This window comes from Callospermophilus lateralis, unplaced genomic scaffold (assembly GCF_048772815.1).
Source record: "Callospermophilus lateralis isolate mCalLat2 unplaced genomic scaffold, mCalLat2.hap1 Scaffold_45, whole genome shotgun sequence".
In the NCBI taxonomy this organism is placed as follows: Eukaryota; Metazoa; Chordata; class Mammalia; order Rodentia; family Sciuridae; genus Callospermophilus; species Callospermophilus lateralis.
This window is the reverse complement of record NW_027514398.1, coordinates 736,519-752,383: the sequence shown is the minus strand read 5'-3', so window position 1 is coordinate 752,383 and position 15,865 is coordinate 736,519.

The following is a 15,865-nucleotide window of genomic DNA, read 5'->3' as shown; positions in this document are numbered from 1 at the left end:
TATGGGTCCTAGCCAAGTCACTAGGCTCTGCTGGAATTTTGGCTTATCCTTCTCCTGCCCTGCCTACCTCCAGGACAGGGGCAGGGAACAAGTAGGATGGTTGTGCTCCTGGAAGCTCCTGGCCCTGCAGTGGCTGGGCTGGGAACACTGCTACTGGGCTTGTCAAAGCACCAAGGCCCAGTGGCATCACACAGAGACAGTTCGTGCCAACTGGGGAAGAGAGGGTGTGGGAAGGTCTTGAGGAGAGTGTCAGTGTCCTGCAATTTCTGGGACTTATTTATTGCCACAGGCTCTTCCAGGGTGTATTTTGGGGCAAAAGGCCTCCCCACCTCAGTTTTCCCAGGAGGTTTCAACACAGAGACTCACTAGAAAGTGAGATTTATGTTTGTCCCCTGTTCCTTGAGAGAATACTGCCCCTTACCACCAGCAACTCTTACTCATCTGGTGCCACACTACCCCACTGCTACCCTGGGGTTTCCTGCTTCATTCTACCTCTCTTAGAGGTGACTGGTTCCTTCCAGTCCCCCAAATGGTTCCCAGAGGTGGCTGTTCTGGAGAAGGGGTCCCCACATGGGAGGGACAGGGGTTCTTGGAACCTGCCTCCCACAACAGACCCAAGCTCAGACACCTCAGGATTTGCTCTGTCCACACACCAGGTGTGGTGGCACAGCTGCCCAGGTTCCCATGAGAGTGCAGATTCATGTACTCACCAACTAATGGTCCCCTGAGTGCCACATAAGGTTTGTGCAGCACCCACCCACCTGGGATTGGCAGCTTTCCTGACCCTGGTGAGCAGAGCCGCTTGGTCCGGGGGTCTCTAGCCCTCACAGGGGACTGTCCCCCTTCCTCCAAGCAGACCCTCTGCAAAGAAAGCAGCATAGCCGGGCTCTTCCTAGGGAAAGCTCTCCTTGCTGTCCTGCTTTCTCCTCTTGTAACCGTTTCCTCCAGGTACATATAGATCACCTGCAATCTCAGGGATTAGAAGCCATTTTACTTGTCTTTGACACTTTTCCACACTTATCAAATTTTCAACCATAAGATGCATCAGTTACTTAATACAATAGTGCATTTGTTTATTTGTTTGTTCCCTTGCTTTTATAGGCAGCAATGCCTGCTATGCTTGTATATGTTCTCCCTCAATCTCATGGGGAAAGGGGGCTCACAAAAAATCATGTAAACTCTATCCAAACAGAATGCAATAACCCTGGTCAACTGTTGGGAAAGGGAAGCCACTCAAGCTCAGATGAATTGATACACAAAATGTGGACTGTGCATACCGTGGAATATCACTCAGCCTTTTAAGAAGAAAAATTCTGGTACCTGCTACAACATGGATGAAATAAGCCAGACGCAAAAGGACAGATACTGTACAATCCCACTTACACGAGGGACCTGGAGTCACCAAATGCACTGAAACAGGAAATAGAATGGGTGTTGTCTAGGGCTGGACAGAGGGGAGATTAGGAGTTGCAGTGTGGAAAGATGATGAGGTTCTGGAGATGGATGGCAGCAATGGTGGCGGAGCAGCCTGGATGGACACACTACCACTGAACTGCCCAGTGGTTAAAGTGGTAAATAAAAATCAAAGTCAGCTGTGCTCACCTGGGATTGCCTTAGCTGAGGCTTCCAGGCCTCTCATGGGGCCCCACAACTGGGGCATGGTCTGCAGAGGCTTCTGGAGAAGAGCGGAAATCCCTGCTGTGAGCTGGCTTCTTCAGGGTGAAGGCTGGGTCTCTTCCCAAGTCTCCAGCCCAGGCCTGCCTCCCCAGACACCTTTTGCCCTGTGAGTTCTAGGTAGGCAGAGCCTCCTGGGAAAGTACCAGGGAGGAAGAGTCCCTGGGAGAGTGGATGGGGAAAGCCAAGGCTGGCCAGGGAGTTTAGGACCAGACTACAGAAGACATTTACTCTCATAATCTGATTGTTTGCTTTTTATGATTTATCTCTCCATGACTTCATCCTTTACCAGGACCAAGGATGTGCTGGGTAACAGGACAGAGAACTAAGTTACTTGACCCCAGAGGTACACAGTGGACACAGGAAGAAAGACAACTCTGGGTTCTCATTTACTCATCCCCACCTGCTGCCGAGCTTGATCATATTCATTTAACCCCACTGGTTTCAGAGGCATCCAGGGAGGCCCAGGTGCACCCAGGCTTCCCTTCCAGGCTTTAAACAATTCCCCATGTTGGGAAGTCCCTCCCTGAGTCTGATTCTGGGTAAGCACCTGAGAAGCTTGAGTAGAGCTGAGCTAAGCCACCAGCGGCTAAACTTCTTTACCACCCAGGGGAAGCAGGTGGCACTTCCCCTCTGTTCTCTGTTGTCTCTAGAACACCTGACAACCACAGACCAACTATCTCTTCCTTTCTCCTCTTTCATCCTCTCTACCTTGAAGGACCTCAAGTGTCCCAGGCCCTCCAAATTCACCTGGGGATGTCAATGCTTACATATCACCTCATCCACACTCTCACCACCTACTGGAATTTTTTTGTTGTTGTTTTGTTTTTTGTTTTGCTGGTTAAAACGAAGAGGAATTATAAATTGCAATTGCTTACCACTATCATTGCACAGGCATGATAGTTTTTCTTTTGAAGTTAGAAAACAGGGCTAGGTAAGTGCAGAGAAAGAGGAGGCCAGGGTTCCTTTGGTGCTGACCCCTGAAGGTTTTCCTGAGAACAGCTTGTTTATGCCACTTGCAGGTTCACAAGGCATTTCTGCAGCTTTGGGCTCACCCCACCCCCAAGGGTGTGTGGAGGAGAGACATTACTACCTATTACAAGTAAAATAAAAAGCCACACTCAGAGAAGTTGGCTGATTTGTCCAAATCCACATAGTTTAAAAGTGATAAAGCTGAGATTCAAACTCAGGTCTTTAGTTTCTGAATTATAGTGTGGCAAAATGCTCCTCAAGAAGTGCAATATGTGTGAGCATCTCAGCCAGAACTTGCCTGCTTTCTATAACTCCTGGCACCGTGACTGCTATTGCTAAGCCACTATCAAAACTGAGGTCAGTTGGAGATGGTGAGAAAGGATAGGTGCCCATCCCAAAGCTGGGCTCACCTGGATCCAGGGTGCTCCATGTACAGATTACTAACTTCTTCCATCCAATATCATGGCTGAAAATTCCACAGTTATAATCTGTTTCACCTTTTAACTAAATACATTAAATAAAAAAAATATTTTTCCCTTATTAATGAGACTAGGAATCCAGGCATACTGAAATTGCATCATTTAGAGACGCAAGGAGAGATACTTGGACTCTCTGCAAGAAGTGCAAATGAGATATCACTGACTCTAGAGGATATATTCCTGCAACATGCCTCAAATTTGCATCCTTTATAATTAGCCCACAATTATAATTTCATTAATTTGTAACCAGAAACCAAAGTGGAAATTGTTCCAGGTAATTGACAGTAATTAGAGTCAATGTCCACAAAGGTATTTAAAGAGAAAGAGCTCTGGACTCTGACCCCCTCCATGACTGGAATGGCAGTTTTTTTTTTTGGGTTGTTGTTGGGGGGCAATCACAGTGGGGGTTACATTCCTATCTGTAAGGTCTGGGTAAAAGGGATGCACAGAGAAGCCTTTGCATAAAAGATGGTGTGGGCCAAGTGCTCAGACACCAACATCCCCTTCGGGCTGATGTTCACGGTATCCCTATTTCTCCCTTACACCCCCACACTCCATGCAGCCTCTCTCACCCCCTGAATCCTGGTTCCATTAAGTCAGTGTAACTTGAATCCTATTCCCCGTCCATCTTCACCCTACAGCTGTTTTTCAGCTTTTTACCCACTGAGCCATGTTCTGCACTTTTCACAAGCACCCCTTCCTCCCAAAAATCTGCTTGGGTCCCCCAGCCTCTCTCTGCCATCCAGAAGCCCCACACCTCATCCCATGCAAGAGACTCCCAGCTCTTGCCTAACTGGCAATACCATACCCCAGAGGAAACTCTGTGACTGGAAGAAATGTCACTGTTTCTCTTTCCAAACAGAGTGCTTCAGGGGTAGCATACCTATTGCTTTGATATCTGCTCTGCATCACAGAGGTTTAACCTCTCAAGGTCAGGTACACTCTTAAAGGTCATCTGCACTTCCAGCCTCCCATTCGGGAATCCTCCCCACCTCCAGCCTCCAGAAATCCCGGTGTGAAGGAGTTGCTACCTCTCAACTATAAAGCTTCATGTAAGATTTATAGAATATTTACTGCATGAATAAATACATGAGCAAATGAGTGAATGGTAGAAATAAAGACATAGAAGCAGATACTCAAATAGCCGCAGCAGCTCAGAGGCATTATTGCTCACACAGGGCTTTGAACAGCCCTGACAGGACAACCAGGAGGCTAAAAATTTTCCCAGGAACAGGCACCTTCTGCCACTCAGACATGACCCCCTCCCAAACATCCAGGAGCTGCTAGTATTCTTGTGAACCCACACCCCAGTCTCCCCCTATTCACAACACCCTTTGCTTACCTGTGGTCACAGAGGAAGACAGGCCATTTGAGGGATGCAGAGATCTGGTCTAGTCTGGAGATTCAGAATAACTGACATAGTCCCCCAGAAGCAGAGTAGCAGGGGCAGAGTGGAGTTCAGTCACTTCATTCCATGGTCAGATGCAGAAGCTTGGGAGTTAGGTGACATCTTGTTGGACTGGGGGAGATTTGCTGGAGGGTTGGCGTGGCTTCCTGGGGATGGCTGGAAACTTCTGCAGAGTGATCAGTCTTCCTGGGCTGCCAGCTCTGGGAGCCAGAGAGCTTCATGCAGGTGCCATTGCAGAGGGCATCCTGGAGAGCCAGCCCCAGGGCACAGCAGGTGACAACTCAAACTGGACCCTGGCAGAGTAGCAATCCACCCTGTGCAGACTGACTGACTCTCTCTCTCTCTCTCACTCTCTCTCTCTCTCTCTCTCTCTCTCTCTCACACACACACACACACACACACACACACACTCATACCCTCTCTAGAGGGGCGGGGGAGGAGCCTGTGACTGTTCAGCCTGTGTCCAGTGGGGACAGAGGCAGCTTTGCAAGGTCTATGATTCCTCGCTTACTGCTGAGGGACCCTCCGCCCCAGAGCCACTGTGCTTCCTGAGCTCACCCCAGGTGAGCCTCCTCAGGTCTCTGGTCTGTCTGTCATAGAGCAATAAAGTTTTCAGTAAAATAGGAGGGAGGACAGAGGCACGGAGCCACCCAGTCTGCATGTCTCCCCTCCCCTCCTGTCCTGGATGGCCACTCCCCCACAACCAGCCACCTGGGGACCACCAGCTCTCTCATGCTGCTGCCTGGCCTGGCTGCTTTCCTATCCCCATCTCAGCCTCCCTACAAGTGACCTTGCCTTCTGTTGTCTGGAGAAGTGAGGTCATTGTCTCCAAAATCCATTAACAGACCTCTGTCTCTTTTTGTCTAGTATCATACTTGCCTGTGACCTTGACCCCTAGCCCCAGGCATCCTCAAAACTGTGCCTGTCCCTCCTGGAAGGCCATTCCCTCTTCTTGGAACCTGAATAAGTTTATTCCCTGCCCTAAAAGCTCTGTGTTCTGCTCCCCATGCTACTTGCTATCTCAGTTCCCTGACTTTGTTAAAAGCAGAGGCCCTGTATGGGGATTGCGGAGGTTGGGTTTCTGGTTCGGCTCCTAAATAACCATGGGATCTTGGGCAGGTCCAACTTTCTGTGCCTCAGTTTCCTTATAGGTCAAAGGAGGATGGAAACAATGGTTTCCACCTCATAGGCTTGTTCTGAGTTAGCGTAAATCCAGCAAAGTGCTTATGAGAGTGGAACTGTACACAGCACGTACATAAACACACACATATGAACACACAGTCATTTACTTTTATATATGACTGCTAGTATCATCTTTGAGAAAATCATAAGGTATAAAATACAAAATATCCATTAAACACTCATAGTCTCTCTATCCATAATTAATTATTGTTACCACCTCACCATATTTCTACTTATATTTCTACCTCACCATATTTCTCACTCATTCTACTTCCTTAGTGGAGACTTTCAGATTGAGTTCTTTTCTTCTGTACAGTTTATGTCTTACTGCAATTGCTTCTCAAATACTGATCCCCATACTTATAACCTGGAAACTTGTGAGAAATCTCAGTAGCAGTGGGGCACAATCACAGGGATTACTTACTCCACACTGACTGAATCAATGAGAGAGTCTGCAAATGACAATGTTTTCAAAGCTTTGGAAGGCTGTCTTTTACACTAAACTCTTGAGTTCCTCTAGATCAGAGCCATTTATTTATTTTTGTGCCTCCTTACAAGATGTCAGTTTATGCCAAGAATTTCATATATGTTCAACAAGTGAAAGAGACAAAATGGAAACAAATGGTTCAGTGGTTATTTAAGTAGGAGTGACAAAGCCAGGGTTCCGTGGATGCCTCTGTGTTCAGAGATTTTTCTACCACCATGCTATGCCAAATACAGAATGATACACTTACAACAAAGATATTTTCAGTGGCAAAAAGAACTCTAGAACATGAGTTCCTCTTGACACTTGGTTGAATATCATTCCATTGTGTCATTTGGCCTCTATCTGTCAAGAGAACAAATGGATTGAACTTCTGTTCCCGCAGTTCAAATTTTAAAGAGCATCTGCCAAGCTATATATATTTTAAATTTCTCATTTGCTTATTTATTCAAAACATGCTTGAATATTTTGAGCAGAAAGCATATGTTTGTATAATTGTCACCAATGTATTTTGCTTTGCTTTCAGTTTTGAAATAACAACTTTATCATGCCATAAGTGACTTAGTCATTTATTGTTGGTTTATTATTATATTTTCATCATGTGTCAAGTACTGCTATCAAAAAATTCTGACTCTAAGAATCTTACAAATGACTGGTGGAAATAGCCAAAGAAGCAAGCAGCTGCAATGGACTTTCAGGAAGAAAGGAACACAGCATACTTGCTATGGTCGGAATGTTGTGTTCCCTGCAAAACTCATTAAAATTCTCACCCCCAAGGTAATGGTAGTAGGTAGTGGAGCCTTTGGGAAATGAATAAGTCATAAGAGTGAGACCCCCATGAATGGGATCCGTACCTTTGTTCAAGAGATCTCAGAGAGGTCCTCATCCATAGCAATGAGGTATTTTCTGTGAATCAGAAAGAATATCCTTACCAGACACTGAATTTTCTAGTGACTTGATCTTAGACTTCTCAGCTTTCAGAACAGGGAGAAATATTTTTTTTGCTTGTAAGCTTATGGTGGGTTTATGGTGGGTTTGTTTGTTTATTTGTTTGTTTGTTTGTTTTTTGGAGGGGAAGGCAGCAGCCTGAATGAGCTAAAACAGTACTAAAGGTCATCTAGTAAGAAAAAGGACCTGGCCCAGTTTTGGAGACCTGGAAAGTATTTGCAGAGAAAATAACAGTGAAGCTAAATTCCAAAGAATGGATAGAATTTAATTGGGCAAATTACATTGGGTATGATACTCCAGACAGAGTAGAGATGCACATAAAAAGACTTAAGAAAATAGAAATAATGCAAGGCTCAATATAACTAAAGGTAGTTCAGTAAGGGAATAGCAGACCTTTGCTGGTACTGGGAAGGGAATGGTATGGAGAATGATGAGGGTTTAAACCAAGATTAGGGACTGTGCTGAGGTCTCTGTAAAGGGATGTGGACATCCTTCTAAATAGTAAGAGTAACTATGTGACACATTTCTAGCACTTACTATGGGCTCTGCACTGTTCTAAACTTTGCCAAAGTTGCACAGCTGTGAAGTAAGAGAACTGGGCTCTGGAAGGCGATGGGAAGTAATGATGTAATCTTTATTTTGTGAAGAATAGAATGGCTCAGATGTGAAGGAAGAATTTGGAAAGATATTTTAGTAATCCAAGTGAAACAGGCTGAAGGCCTGAACTAAGTTGAAGCAATCTGGAAGGAAAGATGTGATGAGTCGACAAATATTAAGGGGCTAGCATGTGATTCAGTGATCAGTTGAAAACTTTGAAGACCAAGATGAGCTTCTCAAAACAGTGCCTGCATCTCATGTTTTAGACATAGGTAATCAAACATATATGCTTCTCTGTAATGGTATTTTTTAAGGGATACAACAAGGTTGATTGGAATATATAATGTGAAATAAATCCTCAGAGAGCATAGAAAGGAACATAGAGTAACAGGTGATTTTTAAAATGACTGTTATTGTTAGAGCTGATAGAATGTTCCATGGAGGTTGACATAATGGAACCCTCCAAAATGACGTGTATTTTTTTCCAACTTTATCATGTTAACTTGATCTTGAGGCTGCCAAATATAGGCCACTAAAATAGTTCTTTCAGAAAATCTATTATGTTCACATAATTCAATGCAATCTATAATTCTGTTTAACCATATAAAAATACAAAGAATACAAAAGCTTTTGTTTTTCTCTACATATTCATAAAACATTGGAAATCAGGCAATGCACAATATATACATCAAAGGTAAATAGAACCATATGTATGAAAAGTTAATGAAAAAGTCAGACTTTACATTAACTAATATTTTATTTAAGTTAAAGAAGAACTTGGTGTTATGAAAAAGAACTAAAAATTCTCAAATAACTCTTACTAATGAAATTCACCAATCATCTATCTATAGTAAATTGGGAATTATCCAATAATCTCCAGTTGTGTTTGTGTGACAAAATACAACCACTATTGGCTGCCATAATTTGGGGTTAGTGTAGTTGATTAAAAGGAACTTCTGAATGCATATTCCTGCTCTGTGACCATGGAGCCAGTCCCTCAGCAAGATAGTCATTTTCAGTCTGACTCTAAGCTTTATGAAATAAAATTCTGTTTGGATCTGATATTAGTTTGAAGAGACTAGAGCACACCCATGGTCACACCAAGTACTTTCACTAGAACTTTCCCTCTAGCACAGACATGACTCAGGCAGGGAAAGTAAAAACCAAAAGTACCTTAACATCATGTTGCTATATGAACAGCCATTTCTCAGTGCTTAGTTCAAATCTATTATTTCTCTGTCATAATCCTATTTAGAAATTTGGATCCATTCTACAGCCAATGGAATAGCAAAATCTGCAAGTTTTGGCAAATATCTTTGCCTAAAAGGTGAACCTGCATCTCTGAATTCACAAGACATTATTCTGTTTTGAAAGTTCTGTGTCATTCACATAGATGGGAGCTATTGCACATGAAATATCTGAAGATTTTCTCTTGGTTCAGTATTGGTCACCAAAAGATGGATCCAGAGGATTCCCCATAAACATTTCTCTTGAGAATCTCCATGATAGATACACTGTGAAAGGAAAGCCAGCCAAAACTCTGGAGTGATATCACCTTTTCCTCTACGAATATTGTGGTCTTTCCCAAAGGAGAATGGAAAGATCTTGTTTTGGCTGGAAATATTTGGATCATCCTTAGAGGTAACATCCTGGCCACTGAAGAAATGACTCAGATGAGGTGAATTAAATGGAAAGTCCCCAAATTTCCTCATAGAGAACCTTGAAACTAAGTTTCTCATGAATGGATTTCTGTACCAAAGATGCACACTATCTTGGGAAGTTGGTGGATCCTGAGTTTGTTATTCTTGTCTCTTGGCTATCTCAAGAGAGTCAGGCTTGTTAGAATTGAGGAAGTTAAATAAGACTAAGAAAAAATTTTCAGATTTTTGCTCCCACATTAGAAAATTAGATGCGAAACAATGAAATTTAACTGTTTTTAATAATTTGTAGTTATACCTGCTTGTACACTCACATGAAACAATCCATTGGAACTTCAGAAAATCTATCCAACTTAGTTTATAAAGAGTTCTTTAACCATGTAGTGGGTACTGCCAAGTCCTAGGCATATGACTCCACCATGTGGATGAATCTCTGCAAATATTTCTGACAATAATGTTTTTTATAAAGAAGGAGGAGAAAGTTCACGTTATTATGAAGTCTGCATATCAGTGGTCCTACTCTCATTTCATAAATAAAAGGAGAACTAGAGAAGTTAGTGATTTATCCAAGGTTAAGTGCACAAGGACTAGGATCTTGGGACTCTTTATTAAAGCAGCTGTTTGGACTAAATCTTACTGTGTTTCACTCACTCAATAATTTTTGTTATTAAATAATCAGACTGAGCATGTTCAATGGATTTTTACTTTTATATGTGCACAATCTAAGCTATTTTATATTTGGGAGGAATTATGTTGAGTAAATGCAGTGAGGGAAGGTTCCCCTTCCCTCTAGAGAACTGGAAAGAATACTTATCTCCCTCCTTCATCCCAAGAGATAAGATGCAGATAAGTCACTTAGGTTTGAGGACAGCATGTCTGTGCAGGAATGTTGGATCCATAGTAAGTGATGTAATTACAAGCAACTTGGGCTTGTTCTGTAGGCCCCAAGGCCAGTCAGGCAAGTAGCCAACAGAAATGCTAGGTGTTCATGCCAGCAGCAGTAATGAGGATCCAGAGATGTTACTGCTAGTGGCGAATGACCTTTCAGGCTATTTCTGAGATGTGAATTTAGATACATTTTCTGCTTCCCAGTTTCTCATTTAGTTCAATTCTTGAGCTTGGTTCTTTAGTCCTCTATACTCTCTGAACCTATAGTCTTTCAAAGGCATCCTTTTCTGGTTATTAAGACAAAAGTCAGTTTTTCTTTCACTTTGATTTACACTGAAAATATTAGCACAAATAAGTTGCAAAATGGAGCCTCTGAGAAACTGGAAAAATCAGGGTTCCTGTCTGGCCTTATTGAGGCTAAAATAATTTCAATTCCTCATCATTTTAGGGATGAAATACAGATCTACCTGATCCTAATATGCAAAAATAAAGCAGCTAATTATAGCCTGTGGTTACCTGGAATGAAATCCTACTACTCTCTGGCTGTCATGGTGTGTGATTGCCAAGGGAGGGAACATAGGTATTCATCTTTAAATCAGCCCAATCTAGGTACTGAACTTGTGGTAAAGAGTCCCTCAGATGGTTCCAGCCCACAATCAGAGTCATCCCTAGGCATTGAGACTTCTGAACTGAGGCTTCAGACTTCATAGAGCAGAGAGAATACATCCACAGTGTGTTACACTTGAATTCTTGATCTACAGAGTTCCATGATTATAATAACATGGTTATGAGTTAATTTTTCATGCAACAACAATGACCAGAAATACAATCTATACCAATTTAGTGGATAAGAGGTTGGTTGGAGTCCCAAATACTTGCAAAGCACTGGATTGGAGGATTATGGAGGATGTTTGGAAAATGAGTATTCAGAAGAAATATAATTACTCATAATGAGTACAAAAGGTGAATACAGTTGGCCCTACATCTCAGCTGGTTCTGAATCCTCAACTTCAAGCAACCACAGATTGAGAATATTGGAAAAAATAAGTTGCATATGTACTGAAAATGTGCAGACTCTTTTCCTTGTCATTATTCTCTAAACAGAAAACTATTATTTATACAGCATTTACATTGTACTAGATGTTACAAGTAATTCAGAGATTATGTAGGTTATATTCCAGTACTATGTCATTTTATACAAAAAAAATTAGCATCCATGGATTTGATATTTGTAGGGTTAGAAGAGTCCTCTAACAAATCTCCCAAGGATGCCAAGAGAAGACTGTATAGCTCTTGGAAAATTATATATCCATTAAAAGACCTATAGTGTAGACTAGGAATGAAAAACAGTGATAGAGCACTTGCCTAGCATGCTTAAGGCTTTGGGTTTAATTCCCATCACAAAAAGGAAAAAGAAAATGGAACAAATCATATTTAACCAATAAAAAATATTAAAAAAAATTAGTGTGAATAAGGTGACACATTCAGTAGCTAGAAGTTACCTTTCTCAGCAATATCAGTAGCCTCATGAACCAAAGAGTATTCTGGAAGGAATGAAGAATATTCCTGGTTTCCATAACCTTAACAAAGGGTCCACTTTCTAGTAGCAATAACCAGCCATGAGCTCTTAATTGGCATCATACTAGAAGGACCAGAGAAATACTTGGTGCCAGGTTGTCCCTGGTAACTATAGTATCAGTAGAAGGAGCAGCATTTTTTCCTTATTTCAATAGATATTTCTTCTAGTTTTGTATTTTTGTTTGTTTGTAGGTTTTGATTGGGGGGAGGGTTGCTGTATTTACATTTGTTTTAGCTTTCCCTGATTATTATTATTTTCTTCTATCATTACACTATTTGCTGCAAGGCCATGGTATCTCATGGAATTTTCTCAGTTTAAAGGAAACAAGTTTCTTATTATCATTTTCTAGAGAAACAAGCAAAGTAACAGGCTAATGGTTAAGGGTTTCACTGGTCTTATCATATACTGCATGACTCAGAAGGAATTAATTAATTAAGACTTGAATGAATTTCACTCAAAGGTCAACCACTTGGGTGTCAGAGGTGCTCACCTGCAAAATATCATTCAGGTTCTGAACCACCTGGAGTTCTTTTCCCCTTCAGGTGTAACACACAGGTCTGGAATCCCAGGGTTGGAGATTGCAAAGGAGGGTCTTCATATTACAATTACTGATTCACTTTCCAATTATTTGATTTCTGTCCCTTTGATTTGAGACCCTTATAGAATAGAATCAAAAGAGGAGAAATTCTGATGAGGGAACACAAAATATTCCTTTAAATGGGAAGCTAAACCTGTACCTAATGAATTTAAGTGTTTTATGTTCTATGTAAGCAGGTGGGAAAAAGATTCTTAATATTATTATTTGTTACTGTGTTGCCTCATTCTCCTTAAAGGAAAGTAGAGTTATTGATGCAATAGGAAGAAAATGTCAGTTAGATTCTACCACCACCTGATTCAGGTAAGGCCACTGAGAGTCAGATCCCTCACTGTGCTGGATAAAGAACTCTATCCCACAGGGATTCAAGCTTAAGGCAAAGCAAGTCTAGTAGAGGAAGGGAGTTACAAAATTCCATTAGACCTCAGCTGGAAAACAAGTCTAGTAATACCAAATACCTTTGACTATATTTTGTTGCTGTGTTATTTTATTTTTATTTTGGTCATTTTGCAACCTAGGACTGACTAGTACACCTTCTTAAATGGTTATAGACTCATATTTATCTGGAAAATGATAACAAAAACAAAATTCAAATTTTTAGTTTATATCTTATTGGAAAAATACAAATTTACATCTATTTTTAATTATATTATTACAAGCAATCCTAGCTCTTAGAGATATACTTTATTTCAAGTAAGTGGGCAAATAAAAATTTTCAAAATAATTTATTTGATTGAAACATTTAACCAAGTAGTGATTTAAACCCTGGAAAGAGGCTCATTTCTGGGATCTTACAGTTGTAGAGACTGTACCTGGGATGTTATAGGTTTTTAAGATGACCTTTTTTTAAATTAAAAGTGTTTTTCAGTTTTATATAAAATCTTTTCTGTGCCAACCATAGAATAGCATTTCAACTTGTTTCTACCATGAAAGTGAGCTCTTTTTTAAAATATTATTCATAATATAGTTTTGAGTCTGGCACTGAACATTACTACTTCAGTACATTGCACTAAGTAGCTTATCATTAGGGAAACATGTCAAACTTTAAGCATATGTCGTTATTGAAGAGACTATAACTCACTATGGTGTTACTATATTAACATAAAAATATATTGAATTGCAAAAACTGACCAATAGCTATAGGATGAAAATAAACATTTTATAAATGTTAGAATTATTTGCCATAGAACAGAAAAACTCTGGACAAAATTTGGATCACACAAAGAAAATAATAAAATGATTTGAGGTTGAAGTCTTCCAAAATAAATTGGTAGTTATGGAAAAATATTATTTCAGTGTTTATAATTTGTTACAGAAAAATGTTCAATCAAGACCCCAAAATGATTAACCACAGACATTTTAAGCATATTCAAACATTTCTGCACAGATTGAACAGGATATAATTGGATGTTACACTAAGCAGTGCACCACTGCTGCTCCTGTGGGAATCACAGAAATTTCTTTGATTACTGCCCTTTCACTGTGTATTAATGTATATGTCATTATAGGTATCTTCATATGAGTCAAATTGTAAATTAACTTCAATGGACCACTTTAAATAACAAAAAGGAGTTTTCAGAATGTCATATCTATTTATGTGAATTAATGCACTGTTTGGAATTTAATTTATAAATAAGTACCTTAAGGATTACTTCAAATAAAACCATGTATTTGGACTAAATAATTTCCCCATTTTATCTCTTTACATTTATCAATGCATTAATTGATTGGCTGTTAAGATGGCTATTCAGTTTTTTTTTCCTAACATAAAAATAGGTAAACATAATAGATACTTCATAATCTTGTTCTTTTGGGCTTCCTGATACTCACACAAATTATTTAGTCCCTATTTATTTATATCCCAATTGTACCAAAAGCAATGTATGGCAGATTTTGAGAGTTTTTTGAATACTTAAAGATGAAAACTTTTATGTTAATAAGTACATTTAAAAGAAATAAAGAAAAAAATTAAGAATAGAAGAGTTTGAAGGAACCAGGAGTGAAGTAGGCATCTTAAAACACACACTTGCTGGTGATGAGCTGCAAATTTGGCTCCAAGCTCTCCAGCAGCCAGATATTCCTTAAATAGCTTGGGGCTGTCTTCACATAGAAGCCAAAAACTAGTCTGAATGACCTTGAGGCTATTCACCTTGCTTAGTAAGTATAAGAAGATTACAAGTAGATAGTCATTTACACAATAGGTTTGCTACCCAGAAATTGTGGACATAGAAATTTTGCACATGAAATCATGTTATAAATGCACTGATAGAGGAATCATAAATGACTCCTTTAAAAGAAAACTTATAGGGGAGTCCTATAACATGGAACCAATCTAAGTTTGAAGTGAAATCTGACTGTAAATCGAAGATCCTGCTCCTGAAGTATTCCCAATATCTTCCTCCCTAGGGAGGCCAGCTCAAGGGCAAAATTCTTTAGTTTGTGACGTGTTTGTTTAGTTGATTTGAGGTACTAGAAGTGGGAAAAAATTACTTGCTTTTTCAATAACAAAGAAACCTCTTTGTCTATTTATCTATCCATTTTTTTAATGTGCTTATAAAATCTTTTGCATTCCTCAAGCAACAAAGGAATTCAAGAAGAAAAATTGCACAGTTTGTATTTCTATTTTAACAACGTTACTTCCATTGATTCAATGTTCCCTTTCATTTTGCTCACATTAGATGGGATAATCAAAGTATACAGAGAGATTATTTGGTGCTATGCTTTTTAATTTTTCTCTATTTTTAGGCAGTTCATGTTTATAATTATTTGAGAGAGCAAAATATTGCAGGAATGTTTATTTATTTTGTCTTTTGTTGAACAATCACTTTGTTCCTTAGGTTTCTTTTATAGTTAACATTACATTTGAATTCTCTTAGCATTTGTATATTTTTTTCTTTTTAATTATTGCCTTAGGATAAATTCACAGGAATGGGAGTACTGTGGCAAACAGTATGAACATTTATAGTACTTTGCAAATGTTGCCAAATTGTTTTCTAAAAGGAATGCACCAATTTACACTTTCCTCAAGCAGTATCTGAACATAGCAGTTTTTCCCCAAAGTTGACAGTAATCTTGCTCTATCGTTTGTCCATCCTGTTTCCTCACTAAGTAGATGAACTCAGGGTACATGGGACTTTTAACTTCATCTGGAGTGACTGAAGAATCTTGTTTTCAAGATTTTTGTCTACAGACATTATGACATCCACTCAATGAAATATTATGCAGGAATAAGTAAGGAAAAACATGAACACCATAAAGTCTCATGAAAAACTTTCTGGAATTCAATTCAAAAGAAAAGGGAAACTTCAAGGTTTGGTCTTGTCCATGTGTGCTTTCAGCCCCATGCCATCTGAAAGACAAGTGTGTATACTCAGCCTTGTTTCATGCCAAAGACTTTCTTA